This window comes from Drosophila pseudoobscura, chromosome X (assembly GCF_009870125.1).
Source record: "Drosophila pseudoobscura strain MV-25-SWS-2005 chromosome X, UCI_Dpse_MV25, whole genome shotgun sequence".
Taxonomy (NCBI): Eukaryota; Metazoa; Arthropoda; class Insecta; order Diptera; family Drosophilidae; genus Drosophila; species Drosophila pseudoobscura.
In genome coordinates this window covers 67,433,032-67,448,430 of record NC_046683.1, presented here as the reverse complement: position 1 = coordinate 67,448,430, position 15,399 = coordinate 67,433,032, and the positions used below count along the sequence as shown (strand labels likewise).

The 15,399-nt window shown below is 46.1% G+C and overlaps 1 protein-coding gene across 13 annotated transcripts in view; it reads right to left on the bottom strand.

Annotated features, from left to right (window-relative positions):
* Positions 1 to 15,399, bottom strand: part of bol (boule homolog, RNA binding protein) — a 32,904-nt gene that overhangs the window by 14,291 nt on the left and 3,214 nt on the right. The window contains exon 1 of one of the 13 annotated variants that reach the window (XM_033384544.1): positions 12,107 to 12,481. The exons of the other annotated variants lie outside the window; for them this stretch is intronic. The gene's annotated coding sequence lies outside the window, so the exon portion shown is untranslated. Of the gene's footprint in view, positions 1 to 12,106; positions 12,482 to 15,399 lie in introns of those variants that run through there. 13 annotated transcript variants of the gene reach the window in all.

Sequence of the window (15,399 nt, the reverse complement as noted above, 5' to 3'; positions counted from 1 at the left end):
AATAAACCATTAAAATAATCAGCCACATGGCAGGGCACTACAAAAACAAATCACAAAAAAGACAGAGAGAGAGAAACACTCACAAAGAATTGCCCCCTACATTTCGAAATGAATCTATTTTTGGCCATACAGCAGCAGCGCACACAGCGACATATGTCACACGAGGAAAACTGCTCAATGCACAGATACAAAGATACACACGGCTACAGCACAGCCACAGAAACAGGGAGAGAGAGGTAAACTGCCTGCTGCCTGGCTGCCTGGCTGCCTGCCTGCCAGCCTGCCAGCCTGGTGGCAGGGCCACATACATACATGTGTGCACCATAAATTCACCTTCAGAGGCAACGAGGAGACGAAAGACAACTAAATAGCACAGAGAGTTTAATTTTAACAGAAGCAGCAGCCGACGCAAACGTATGTATCTCGAAGATACATAGATACCGAAGTGCAGGCAGAGAACGGTTTTCAGACTCTACTCTCGTATCCATGGGATATCTATCAACCAATTCGAATGCATGATAGGACAGCCTTCATCAAACATCATTTTATGTTGCATGTTCCCCAAAAAACGAGGGACATTGCATGCCACAAACACTGTACAGATGCAGATATAGATACCCCCACCCACCCCTCACTCCCCAAGCACAGCTCCACTTAACGATCTATTTATTTGTATGTATCCCTGCTTATCATTCCACATTTATCAGAGGGAGGAGTAGCAAGGGCTGCCACAACACACAAAAAAAAACAAAAACAACATCCACAACAACTATCTGTCCGCTGTCCGCTGTCCGATGGTGGATTGGCACATAGCAATGAAAACATAATTAAATTTTCATTAACAATGAAAACGTCAAAAAAAAAAATGTCAACAAAAACTGCTTGGCGTTCCGTTCAGGCATTTCCAATTGTATTTGATCGATTCAACAGATACACGGAATGTCCCCAACAAATACATACGCCTGTATGTATCTGTGTGCATCTGTTCATGTGGGTGGTATCTATCTAATGAACGGTGTCTGCTGACTCTACTTTTGACCACACGAACAATATCTCTATCTCCAAAAGTAATAAATTGAATGTTAAATTATGTTCAGCTACAATATAAATGTATCCGCATAACAATGGCCAGATGAATATCTCTATATCTATATCTATCTTTTCCATATGCTTTTTCTATCTCTTTTTCTCTTTCTCTCTCTCTAATTAAGAAAAGTACGAACGACCGACCGAAAATCGTCTGCTTCTATTGGCGGATTATGGCTATATCTGTATGTTGTATCTTGTATCTATACATATGCATATCCTATAAATACTCGTCGCAATCCGTTCATATTTTCCTCTAAAAGCTTTTCGGGCCGCCAAAGATTTTCTCGGCTCTCGTCGAACGGAAGCAACGGAAAAGTGGGCGGAGCAGATCGGAGCCGGAGGCGAAGGCGAAGGCGACCGATGGCTAAGTGCCCCTGACATGATTCATGGATGGGATTCATGAGTGCCGCCTGGCCCTCATTCACAAGACAGAGATGGAGATAGAGACAGATCTAAATTATTAAAATTTTGTGATATTATTGCAGACTTTTTGAGCAACTTTAAGGCGTAGGCATTAGGAAAATTGATGAGATGAGAGGCGGAGCAGCGGGAGAAGGGAAAAACTGTGACAACAGAGAGCACAGGGGGAGAGAGTGAAACCAGAGCATAAATGATTAAAATATTCATTACGAACGGGAGGCCCCAGCAGAGAAGAGAAGCCCCTGACATCGACTTCGACATCGGCCATGGAAACACCAACAGCCACCGCTGGAGGCCAGAGGTCAGGCCGGGAAAAATCACAGAGTCAGCATCGGCCCGTAGAGGCAGAGGCATGACAACGGATGGTGGGGGCAGTGAGGCGGTGGGCCAGTGGCAGTGGCAGTGGCAGTGGCAGTGGCAGCGGCAGTAGCTCTATCAATGGAATTTAATCAACAGCAGCCAGCAGAAGCTTAAAAATTCTACCTTACCCACCAGCACCAGCACCAGCACCACTCCGCACCCGGACCCACATCGGCCACCCCTCCAGCTGTCAGTCATTCCGTCAGTCAGTCTCTGCCACATGGTGGACGGTGGGTGGTGGGTGGTGGGTGGTGGGATTTGGCTGTTGCCGCTGGCTACTGCACAATATTGCAAAATTCCACGTGCGAAAATTGCGCGAGTAATGGCAGACGATGCGGGCGGGGGAAGAGGGAAGCGCCAAAGAATTTTATACCCCATGAGAGGGGGGAAGCTAGACACAGATACGAATGCGACACGACAACGGGAGTGTGTGTGTGTGTGTGTGTGTGTGTGGCAGAAAAAAAAACACAGATAAGGATACATGATCTCATGCAAAAGAATTTAATAATTTCCCTCAATGGAATGTACGCTGATTGGATCATTCCTCATCCACTCACTCACTCGCTCTCTCTCGCTCTCTCTCTCTCTCTCGCTCTGTCGCTCCGGCGCTCTCTGTTGGGGGAAATGCAATCCGGAAAAACACGTAAACAATTTTGCAACTCAATATTCGATTGAATCCCCACAAAACATTCAATGCAGAGACGAGTTTTTTTTTCATTTATGTTTTTTTTTTCTTAAGCTTTTTATTTATTCTTTTTTTTTTGTGGCACATTTCAAGCGTAACTTTTGGGCCAATTAGGGAAATGCAATAAGCCAAAAAACAAGAAAAGAGAGAAGCTAGAAGGAAAAGAAGCAGAAGCGGGAGGAACTGTAGCTAGAGAGAAGGAGAGGAGTGGCTAGAGAGGAGTGTGGCCTTTGTAGTTCTGTAGAGAGAGAGCGAGAAGTAGAATGGCCACAGGTGTTGGCCAGACGTGGGGTGGGGGAGTGCAAGCCATAGTTCTAGGGGAAGCTGTGGCACAGCCACAGTAACCAAAAAGAGAGCAAGCGAGAGAGTGTGTAAGGCTGACCTATAAAACTGGCAGAAGTGCGGCAGAGTGTGGCACAGATACTACAAGGCGTATTGAAAAGGAAATTAAGTAAAAACACACAGCTGTTTGGCCAAGAACAAGGCCAAAACGGGTAGAGCCAGGAGAAAGAACACGAAACACTGGGCGGGAAAGAAGGCCAACAGAGAGAAGAACCTACGATAAGGCCAACAGAAGAGCAGAGGCCAAGAGGAGGAGCAGCGTAAGAAAAATCAGGAAGGATACACAAGGGACGGATCCCATGGAAAGGAGGCAAGGGGTGCAGAGGAAAGAGCAGCCTTTTCCTTCCGTAGAAACAATTTAAAAACTAAAAACTACTCCACACAAGAAACCCCAAGGAACTACCACTAGTACAACTGCTGCCGTACGTGCAAGTCCTTTGTCCTCGTATGCAAAAGGTGCATCTGTGAGTATCTGTGTGTTCGTCCTTGCCAAATTGTAGCAGACCCAAGGCGAGGCGATAGTCAGGTGCTGATAAAACGCTGACTCACAGAAACAAAAACACAGCGAGAGCGAGAGCGAGAGCGAGAGAGACAAAGCAGACAGGGGCTGCTCCTGGCAGTATGCTACACAAAATGTGTGGCACCATCGGTGGGTAGGGGAGAGGAGACGAGACGAGAGGATAGTAGAGAATACAGGCATGTGGCAGTAGAAAGCTCTTGTGTGTGCACTCCTATCCTGTTGGCCATCCCCTCCCATCCCATCCCATCCCATCCCATCCATCCATGCCCCACTGATAATGCCGTATCCAAGGCACATAAGGACAATTAGCCACCAGCAAAAGGCTGTGGCTGTGGCTCAAAACAGTTTAAGAGCCATAACGGCAAACATCACGAAGCAAGCAGCAGCAGCAGCAGCAGAAGTGGCAGCACCATCAGGAGGCAACATTTTTGGGGCAGCAGCAAGCAAGAGGGGGGAGTAAAAGCTGATGGTTGAATGGCTTTGATGGCTGAATGACTGAGGCATGACGATGACGTTGTGGCATGTACGTGTTGGTGCATAACTTAACTGAAAAAGAAACGCCTCCTCCTCCCCATCTGCTCTGGCAACAGCCACGTGGCAGGCGAGTGGGTTAAGAAGATGAAAATCCCAATGAAATGGAAACAGAGTGGCGGCGGAAGGCAAAGGTCAATTGAAGTTCCCTGAAAGACCGAGAGAAAGAGGGAGACGAGGAATTGGAGAAAAGAGCAAAAGAGCAAAAGTCAGTCAGGAGGACAAGTCAAGTGTAAAGCGAGAAACACACACAAAAATGGCGAGCACCCACACTCACACAGGCATCCATGGGATCCAGTGGATGCACGGGCGGACAGGCGGACAGGCGGACAGTGCACCGGAAGTGGAAGTGCCTCGAGTGCCTCGACTCGACGCTCGACTCTCAGCCCACCTCCTGCCGTCCGCCCACATGTTATACAATCCTTGAGCGAAGACGAGGACGAGGACGAGGACGTGGACGGTGCGGACTGTGCGGACGATGGGTGCAATGGGGCTTTTGGGTGTCAGTCAAGTGAAAGGAAATTGTAGCACACAGAACCAGAGCGAACGGCAGCCAGACAAACCAACAGACAAACATCATCATCATCATGCTCGTCGTCGTCGTGGAATCCTGGTGGGTGGATAGAAAGGAGGAGACGACACGAGACACGAGACGCAGGGCTTTGTGCTTTGGGCTTTGGGCTTTGGGCCTCAGCAGCTGCAGCTAAATTGATGGCCTGCCATCAAGGGATGGAGCACACACATCAGCAGCAACATCCAGCCATCCAACCATCCAACCATCCAAACAGCCAACCCAGGCCCTCCTTCTACTGCCTGCCACTCGTACATATACTATGTGGCACACACAAAAATCCATAATCCTCGACAGCAGCGGCAGGCAGCAGCAAAAGGGAAACGTTAAACTACAAAAGCGCGAGCACAAATTGCTACGAAGTATCTGTCTGTGTGTTTGTGTGTTTTCGTGCATCTGTATCTGTATCTGTGCCGGTGTGTGTGTGTGTGTGTGTGTGTGTGTGTGGCATGTTTTTGGCTTGCATGTGTGTGCGTGCGTATCAAAGCCAAAAAAAAAACTTGTGTGAAACAATGAAACTTTTGCTGCTGCTGCCGCTGCTGCCTGTCCAACTTCTTGTATTTGTATTTGGGATCTTAGTTTTCCTTCTTTTTTTCCTTTCTTTTCTTTTTGGCCCTTGTCCAATATTTGTGCCCCGCAGCGGGAGCGACAGCGATAGAGAGGGGGAGAGAGAGAACTTGAAGTCTTCCTACGGATTGGATTGGTGTTTCTGGTTTGGCATTAATCTCGGGCAAATATATATCCACAACAGCCAGAGAGATCCATCCAACTCACGAAGTTCTAACATTTCCATCCCCCCCCCCCCCCCCGGCCCTCTTCCCGGCCCTCTGACATATGTGTATTTGCTGCTTGCGGTTACTGCTACCGTTTTTTGAAACATTTTCGGTTGGATGATTTATTGCCACTCGTCAGACCCTCAGGGCTTCAGGGGGAGTGCAACGCTGCGTATGAGCGATGGGCGAAGATGCTAGAAGGAAGGACGGATAGATGGCAGCTTCTGTTTTGGATTGGGTGTCCCCTGATGCGGATTATTGTCTATGCTGACAAAGGCTTAAAGCGGAATTTGATACAGATACCATAGAGAAAGAGAGAGACACGTGGAACGAGGCCCGAGGGAAGGGAGGGCAACATCCATCCATCCATCCATCCATCCATTAAATACTGTGGCAAATTAAGTCATTAAAAAACAATTTCCAACAATCCGAAGACGGCCGACAGCAGACAGCCGACAGCCGACACGAGCAGGATCACCGATAGGCGGTCCTGTGGCATCAGGTGTAAGGAAACTGCCAAAAATAAAGCATAAATATGCAAATACCCAGGCACAGGGGCACGGGAACACAGAGGGACAAGGGGACAGTGGAAGGGAGGACCCATAAAAATGCAATCACAAAAAAGGAAAAAACCAAACGAAATTCTCTACTAAAGGAAATGTCAAAAGGAAAAGCCAGGAGCAGCACCAGCAACAGCCAAAAAAAGGAGGCAAAAAGTGAAAAGAAATGACGTAAAAGTGTGACTCAAGAGGGGGGCAAGGCGAAAGGGCGGTTTGTGGCAGTTGTTAAGAGTGTGATGACAGGGGGCATGGAGCACTTTTGTATGTCTTTGCCTGCGTGTGTTTGTGTGTGTGTGTGTGTGTGTGTGTGTGTGTGTGTGGAGGCGTGAAGAGGTTGCCAACTATTTTTGTAGACGGCAGCTGCTGCTGCTGCTGCTGCTGGTGCCGCCTGTCCTGCCTTTGTTCCACTCTGTGTAGATCTATCTCGCTCTCGCTCTCACTCTCTCGCTCATCTTCTGCTCTTGGTGCGTTGTAGGCCAGGCCAAAAGCATAAAATTAAAATGCGAAAAATGCAGACAATGGGTCGCACCGAAAGAGACAACGAGAGACAGAGACAGAGACACAGAGAGAGGGAGAGATAGATTGTGGGTTTATATGGGTGTGTGGAAAAGTGAAAAAAGCGCAGCTGAGGAGCATGTCATCCTCCATCAAAAGCCTCCTTCCGTTCTCCTCCAGCGATGATTCTGCCTGCCTGCCCGCCTGCCTGCCTGCCTGCCGTCTGCTGTTGGTTTTGTTCTCGCACTTCAATCAGTAGCTGCTGCGACTGCCGCTGCCACGATTCGGTTTGAGGACAACCATCTATAGGCATGTACCTGTATCTGTAGCTCTGCCCCTGCCCCTCCGCCTGCATTTGCATCTGTATGGCTCTGCAGATCTACCTCTTTCTCTACCACCTCCCCTTAGATACATACATATGTATCTTTGTATCTCTGTGCATTTGTTTTTGCTCGTATTTTCGCTTTTGGGCCAATATTCTTCTTCTTGGCCATAATGCGTCTTAAATTTTGTGACCCACTTAAGGGAATGGAAAATGGAAATTGGAAAATGAATGGCAAGTGCAAAGCTGGCAAAGCTACAGTTTATGGCCAAAATGTTGCGAGCGCAGAGCTAATTTGCTCTAAAGCAATGCAAATGTATCTCACAGATACCACTAGCCCACGCACACACACACACAGAAACAAGAAATATTTCTCACATAAAAAAAATCTCGAGATACCTGCATATGTATCTGTCGGCGCTTCATCTCCATCTACAGCCATGGCTTTTGCGGCTGTTTGTAGGTATCTAAAGTATCTGTGTATCCTTTGGGAAGGTCGAAAGATACATTTAGGGAATCCCCAATTAACAGCTGCCACCCCCCACCCCTATTCATAAAAATCAAATCAAATCTAATTACAAACAAATTGAGAAAAACTCAATGAAAAGCCGGAAATCTCTGAGGCGCGTGGAAAGACATGAGTAAACACACACACACACACATCTTATTGAGATACAGATACATTTGTATCTTTCGAATTTCTGTTTTACATTCCGCATAAAATTCGGAAAGTCGACAGATTGAATGCGATAATTGATCGTCGGAAAATCGTTGCAAAAACTTCGTTTCGCGAAAAACTTCTCACATTCCCACACATTCAGACCCGCAACCCCCCCGGAGGTCCCCGAGCAAGCAACTCCATTGCCAAAGCCTGTAGTTTTCTGTAATTTGTATCTGTATCTATAGTTTGTATCTGTATCTCACGTGTGTGTGTGCTACATCCGCTTGTGGGCCGTGAAAATATGCAGATAACTAATATTAACTTTTTGTGCGCTGTTCCAAAGCATGAATGAAGCGTGGAAACGGAATACAATATGTGTAGTCGTTATACGAACGAAGGAATGAATGAATGAATGAATGAATGGATGGATGAATGAATGGCTGGTCTAAGCCAGGCCTACACGATGGAGGGATGGGGGGGAACCTCGATTCCGCTTCAATGCAGCGCTGCACTGCACTGAGTATAGGTCTCTCTCAGCAGCTCATCTCTTGGCTTCGTTTCCGTTTCGCGTATGCAAAATGAACGCAAACAGCCAGAACCCCGAACCGAATCACGATCTACGATCCGCACCAAGCACTGGTAGCACACTCTGTCCCCAGAGTATCGGGGGTGGGGGGTGGCTCCATCTCCATCGTCTGGGGTTCTATTTATGGTCACACTTTTTTAAAATACAACAAAATAAATGGAGACCATAAAAGCCGCACGCATTTGACCCACACGGTGGGGCGGCAGCCCCTGCACTCTTCTTTTCTCTCTTTTGCATATGGTCTATTCAGGTGGGTGTGTCCCTCTGTCCCTCTGTCCCTCTCTCCCTCTCTCTGCCTGTTTGTGGCCCCACATCTCCTCTGTTGTGTGTCCAAATGGGAGGTTGCCACGGTAGAGTGCAAGTTCGGGTTACCGTTTGATTTGGGTGACCGTTTTGCATGTGGGCTGGTCCTACGGTACCAGAGCATCTTTTAGATACAGTTTTGTCGTAGCCGCCGGCTTACATTTGATTCTCAGACAAAGTCAAAGCCCACAGCCCACAGCCCACAGCCCATAATACATTTCCACGCCTTGTTTTCCATGTGACACAGATTTTCTTTATGGCCTTAACTCTCGCTAACCCCCAGTCTTTCCTGCCCCCCCCTTGAACTTTGTGCCGTCCGCTGGTGCCACTGCTGCCTGTGATGCTGCTGCCCCTGCTTAAGTCTTGACTTTTTGGTTTACGAGAATTCGTTTCGATAACTGAAAAGAGAACTGCTGGGCCGCTGGGTGTTATATCTTTTTATTGCCAGTGGCAGCTGAGAGGAAGGGAAAGAGAGAGCTCCACCTCCTCCTCGTCCTCCTCCTCCTCCTCCCCCATAGAACAGCTGTCGCCAATGATGGCTGGCTGGCGTCTTGGCTGCTTGACTGCTCGACTGCCTGGCTGCCTGGTTGCCTGGCGACGGCATTCGCCATTTTTGTATCTTTAGCGAAAAGGAAAATTAAATGAAAACATATAAGCAAAGTACTTGCGGCATCTCATGAGTCGCATAGCGTAGCCGTTTGCTTATAAAGAAAAATCTCTCAAGTAAGGAAAATTTCACTTGTAGCCAAGGCGACAAACGGGAATAAAACGCCAAAGAGCCGAAGGTGGGGGGGAGAAAGGGGAGTTAGATGAATATTGAAGAGCAAAGAGCGGCGGAGTAGGAGGAGAAGCAGAAGGGGAAGGGGAAGGGGCCGGGGCATTATAATTTTAGATTTATGTACAGGGTGTCTCTTTGCCGCTGGCTAAAGCGGCAGCTAAAGACACAGATATGTATGTGTATGTAGGCCCCCAAGAGGGGGCATACATTTATGTAAGTCAAAAAGGCAAAACAAAAGTGATTTAAGGAATTGAAAGCTTAAAGAAAATGTCCCAGGAAAGCCGTTTATACCTCTCGCTACAGGGAATGTTTTCCCAAAAAGTAAATATTCGTGGGTTTCGGGGAAAACAACTTCCATTCTAGAAATCAATCGGAAGAGGACCCAATAGCAGCAGCAGCACCCTCTACAAGGAAAAGTCTTGGCAAACGATACACGCGGTATTATTTTTCTCCTCTATATCTTTCCTCTATCCCCAGGGGCGACTTTTCCCATTGGTTCTCTCTCGCTCTCTCGCTCTCTCTCCCTCTCTTTCTCTCTCTCTCTCTCTCTGTCTGTCTTTATAGAGGCAGAGAGACCGCGTGGGTTATTTCGAAACTGTTGGCATTTTTCAGAACAGCGGCAGCGGCAGTAGCAGCAGTTCTTTATGCGACGTTTTGATATTCAAAAGCATTTCATCAACGACGAAATGCAACTAAAAATATCACACACACACACACATACACATATGTACATATGTATGTACGTACAACATTTACTATATATATTTTACCTTATTTTCTTTCTCTGTTTCTCTGTTTTTCTGTTTTGTTGCAGCTTCTAGTACTGCCAGAAAAAATCAAATTGAACAAAACTTTCCACTAACTCGGTTTTACTTTTTGATCGAGAACTGAACTTAATTTTTGGTTAGGTCTCGTCTCTACTGTAAGCGGCTTCAACTCTATCTTTATATTAGCACCTCTTTTTGTTGTTGTTGCTGCTTTTTTTTTGCATACAATTTTGTATCTTTTATCACTTTTTATATGTGTGGGGGTTACGGATTGATGATTGATTTTTTCTTTGAAGAAGTTTTCCAATTAGAGCCACGATCAAATGAATACTGAAAGAAGTTAAAGTTGGTTTTATCCATTCCACGTACCATATCATGATCATATTATATCATATCATATTTGGGAGTAGTAGAGGGGGAGGCGTGAGGCGAGTGAATGTCGACGGTTTGTCCGAAGCATCGTTTATCCACTCATCAAAAAAAAAAAGGCCAACAGAAAACCAGGCAAAAATTTGAATAATCAAATATTCTAGCTTTTCTAGCCACAACCCCCCCGAAAACGCTACATGTTAGAGAGGGGGGGGGGGGGAGGTGTGCGTGTGTGGGGTAATAGTTGGGAAGGGTTGCTATTGCTTTTGTTGCTGTTGTTCGTTGTTGTTTATCGGAGGCATTACGTATACGCAACGTGTGCGAAAGGCAACACAAGGGACATACAAACACCGGAAAGGGAAGGAGTTTGTGGGAGGAAGAGAAAGAGAATAGCAAGAAGTGGGTAAGAGAGAATGGTAAGAAGTGGAGGAGGAGGAGGAGGAGGAGGAGGAGGAAGGACGACGACGCTGCCAAATGACGACTGTCAAGAGGCGTACGAGGGGTAAAAGAGAAAACGACGAGAGCGCGTAATAGAGAAAGAGAGAGAGACAGAGAGAGAGAGAGCGTCCTATTTCGATATGGCGTGCGACTATTTTCTGTTTTTGGGAGAAAAATGTTTCAGAAGGAAGGAGTCTGGGAATTGATGGGTCGATTCGGTACGGGAAATGGCGATGGGCAGATTACGTGGTGACGAGGGAAGGGGAGGGGTTTGGGGAAACGATGATTTCGCCCGTGGTATACATACAAACAAAAACAAAAAATGTTACAACACAAAAAAAAAGAAGAAGGATGAGGACGAGGACGAGGACGAGGAGGAGGAGGAGGAGGTACAACAAACATAAAAGCACAACTTTTGTGTGTCACATACGCATATAAAAAAAAATATTGTTATTCTGCTCCTTCTCCTTCTCCACACCCTCTGCTTGCTGCTTCTGTTTTGGTCAATTCTCACTCACTCTCTCCCTCTCTCTCTCACTGTCTCTGACCCGCTCTCTTTCTGAGAGTGGGGAGAACATTCCTTTAGTACGTTTCTCTGTAAATATCTAGCTTTAGCTCCATATCTCTGTTTGATATTTATATTCTTCACAGTCTCTCTCCATTTCACGCTTTCTCCAGCGCTCTATTCTCTATAACATTTCCCTGTTTTCCCCTATCTTTTCTTTGGATTATTCCTCCTGTCTCTTGTCTATCACCATTTCAGTACCCTGTTTCCCTTCTCTTTGTCCCATTTCTCTGTCTCCTGTCTCTGCCAAATCTCTTCCATCTTCTCCATGTGCCCTTCAACTCTTCCCTGTTGTAATTCCCCTCTGTATAAGGGATCTGTTCTGTCCCGTTTCTCAGTTCTCTGTCTCTATATTCTCTACCCTGTCCACACTGTCCTCTATTCACCTCTGTTTTCTCTCTGTCTCTTTTCTGCTCTATGTTGTAAATTGTTTTTCTGGCGAAAACAATAAAAAATCCAAGCATTCTGTCAGCCCCAAAATCAAGTACGTTCTCACAGGCTGAATTTTCCATATAGTACAACGGACCGACCCATCTCCATATACATATATAGCTTCTTTGTACATATGTATGTGCATATATCTTTTATTATGGCTCACACACATTAACTTTTTGGCCGAAATAGTAGTTCCCGCTGTCCCGCTGTCTCTCTGTCTTTCTCTCGTATGTGTCTCTCGCTCTGTCCGTTGGTTGACTTTTGTCCGCACGGCCAACACTTACAAATCTTTCGTGTTGTATTTGTTGTTTGTTTTTGTTCTTTTTTTTATTGTTTTTTTTATGGCCTTTTTGGCGAAAAAAACGCAGTTTAAAAATACAAGATGAGGGAGGGGGGGGCGTGCAGGTGATGTGGTAACTGTTTGTTGTTAAATGTTTTAGTTTTTGTTGCTGTTGCAACAGTAGCGACAGAACGCATGAAAACTGGCACACACATACGCATACGCATACGCACACATATAAAAAAAATACACATACAAACACGATACGCTGCTGACTGCGACGCTGGCTTCCACGCTAAAATGTAGAACTTTTTGTTGTTGTTTTTTTTTTGTATTAAATTTATTTGTTGTTCAACACAAGAAAAAAAACGTGAAAATCTTTCAACGCGCGAAGCGACAGCGACTGACGCTTTTTTTGGCCGAGTAGCAATAGCAGGCAGAGCAGAGAACACCCGACGTTGACGACGACAAACGGAACGGAGAACCGAAAGCACGGGCAGCACACGGCGAACGTTGAACGTTGAATGGAGGAGAACACGGAGAATGCCAAAGTGAAATCGAAAAGTGTTGCAATCACAACGACGATAGAACAACGACTCAGCGGCGGCCAGCGAGCGTCGCCCCACTTGGGGGCCCAAAAAAGACCCGAGAGCAGAGCCGAGAGCAGAGCCACAACAGAGGTAAAGCAGAGCCACAGCAGAGCCACAGCAGAGCCCGAGCAGAGCAGAGAGCAGCGTAGTCAGCGTCAGCTGAGGAAAAGAGAGAGCAAAACATGTGCTGCGCTCTCTCTTTCGGTTGCGCTTGCTCTTTGAGCGCGGCCAAGGGATGCACTGCACATCAGTGCACGTGCGTTTGTGTATATTAGTGGGTGTGCGTGTGCGTGTGTGTATGTGTGCGTGTGTGTGTGAAAGAGATTACAATAAACACATTTTAGCAATATTACATATTTGGCCTATTTATTAAACAGGCACTGCTTCTCCCACAAGTGGGTGGAATAGGGGGAAAAGGGAGATATAGAGGTGTGTCTGTGTGAGGGAGGGGGTGGGTGGTGCGATTAGAGTTGTCGACGACGACGACGACGCATCAGCGACGCAGCTGCCACGTAGAGTGTGCTCCAATACCGAACGGTAAACGGTAAACGATAAACGGCTATGATTATCTGTTTGCAATTTCGAGAGATTCTTTATGCATTCGCATTCGTATTTTATATAAGAACAAAAAATAAATAAAAGAAACGGGAAAATAAATGAAAAATAAATAATTAGATCGACAGTTAATTGCAGTGTTTTGATACCTTAAAAAGAAATCTATCAAAATGTAATCCCCTCCATAGATTACAAAACTATTGTATAGATTTCCCCTATATACATGTATGCGTACATACATACATACATCAAATATGTATCCTATGTATGTATGTACATGATTGAGGAACCACTGAGGCAGAAGCTCGGGGCTTCTAAAGTTTCCCCTGGATTTTGTAGTGCAGACATGCAAAAGAAGCAACGGAAGAAGAAGGGCCAAGGAAAGATCGATCCGCAAGGGCTTATCATACTCGTTCCACTGAACAAGCAGTTCAAGGGTGAAGCAGTGCATTATTTTGAGAAGCAGTCCCGTTCAACACTAGTCTCTGGCTCTAACTAATGTTAATTGTGTTTTGCTCATAGAGAAACAATAAGCTGTGTGTTCTACAGCTGTACTTATTGTCTGCCAACCAATTACAGTTACGAGAATTAGTATTATAAGTGACTCTCGTATGGCTATAAAGTTTTCGGATTTCGTAAGAAGCTTCCGTCGTCAACCAGCAAGCCGTGCAACTTCTATTGTCACACATTCTCTTTCTCATATGAAAGTGTCCGAAAGCGGTGTGTGTGCAAAGAGACAAGCGGCAGCGACGCTGACGGCGACAGAGGCGGCTACAACAACGGCTATATGCCTGGCCAAGCAAATACAGTTATGTTTTGACTGCCACTGCTCCCACTCTCACTCCAGTACCCGCACCCGCACCCGCTCCCACTCCCACTCCCACTCTCTTTCATCATATGCCTATTGTTGCGTGTGTGTGTGAGAGCGAGTTAGTTTTTCTTTTTTTCCCCATTTTCATTTTCGTTGATTCTTTACTTATTGTGCAATGATCCATGGCCATTTAATTGCTTTTCGTTTTGGGTTTTTGGCTACAACAACAACAATAACAGCCTTCCCCTCACACTGCCCTCTGCACTGCTCCTCTGCTCTCGCTTTGCGCTAGGCTGCACTTCAAATGCTCAATTGTTGTCTATCAAGCACCCAAACCCCAATCCCCAATCCCCCACCCCCACCCCCACCCCCAACCCACCAACACCTCCCGCTCTTTTTTCATTGTGGGAGGACGCATAAATAAAGCCAGCCACTGATAAAAAATGGGCGAAGGGCGAATCTAAAGCTCGTAATTATGGCCAGAGACTCGGGCCGGGCCCGTCAGTCCGTCAGCCAGCCATCGCTTTTATCAGCGCTCTACGTTTCCACTTACATAATCAGAAAATAATACAACAACAAAAAAGATGAAAAACACGTTGGAAAATCGCTCTCTCTTTCTCTCTCTCGCTCTCCCTCTCTGTGCTCGTTCGTGTGTGTGTGTGTGTGCTTGTGCTTTTCTCTGTTTGTGGAGTTGGAAAATTTAAATTCCATCAAAAGCAGCAGCAGCAGCAGCAGAAGCAGAATCATCAGCGACAGCGATAGAGAGAAACAATCATGATAATTAAATTGGGTTCACTGAGGCGTATACTTAACATTAAAACCAAACCCAAAAGCAAAAGGCAAAAGACAACAACACAAGTAAAAATCAAAAGGCAAGCAATGCCAAAAGCAGTAGACAAACGTGGGCAAAAGCAAATCTAAAAGCAATTGGTTGCATGAATGCAATCACCACTTTGAGAATCCATCGATGGAAAAGTTATCGTGCAACGGCAGCTGCAAATCCAAAACCAAGTCCAAATCCAAAACCATGAAGAAAATCCAAAAATGCAAATCAAATCCAAAATCAAATCCAAAATCATCTCTCGTCGACACAAAATTTTCCTCGGCTCTCAGTCGCTGTCAGCTTCTACGTCAACGTCAACGACAGAGTCGGCATCACTGCTGCGTCTCTGTCTCCGTCCCCTTCGCCGTCTCCGGTTTGTCGACGCCTCAGAAAAAAACACACGAAAGCACACACAGAACAAAAATATAAGAAAAACCAACAAAAAATTCTTTAAAGTATAAAAAAAAGAACCTTCAACTGCCAAAAAGCAGAAAAATCAGCAGAAAGCAGGGGTAGGGGTTCCACTGGCGAGTGGGGGTGGGAGGGAGAGGAGGTGGTTCGAAGCGGAACCAAAAAAATTATATAGGTTAACGCTAGCCTTCGCATCCCTATCCTCAATTGGAATTCGTGCTATATATGTACTAGGGATCCAGCGAGAGACAGACTGAGAGAGAAAGAGCGGACTAGAGAGATAGAGAGAGTTTTGCGGGAGAGCGGGAGAGAGACTGAGAGAGGGGATAATGCAAATTGGGGGCGAACTCCCACGCAGT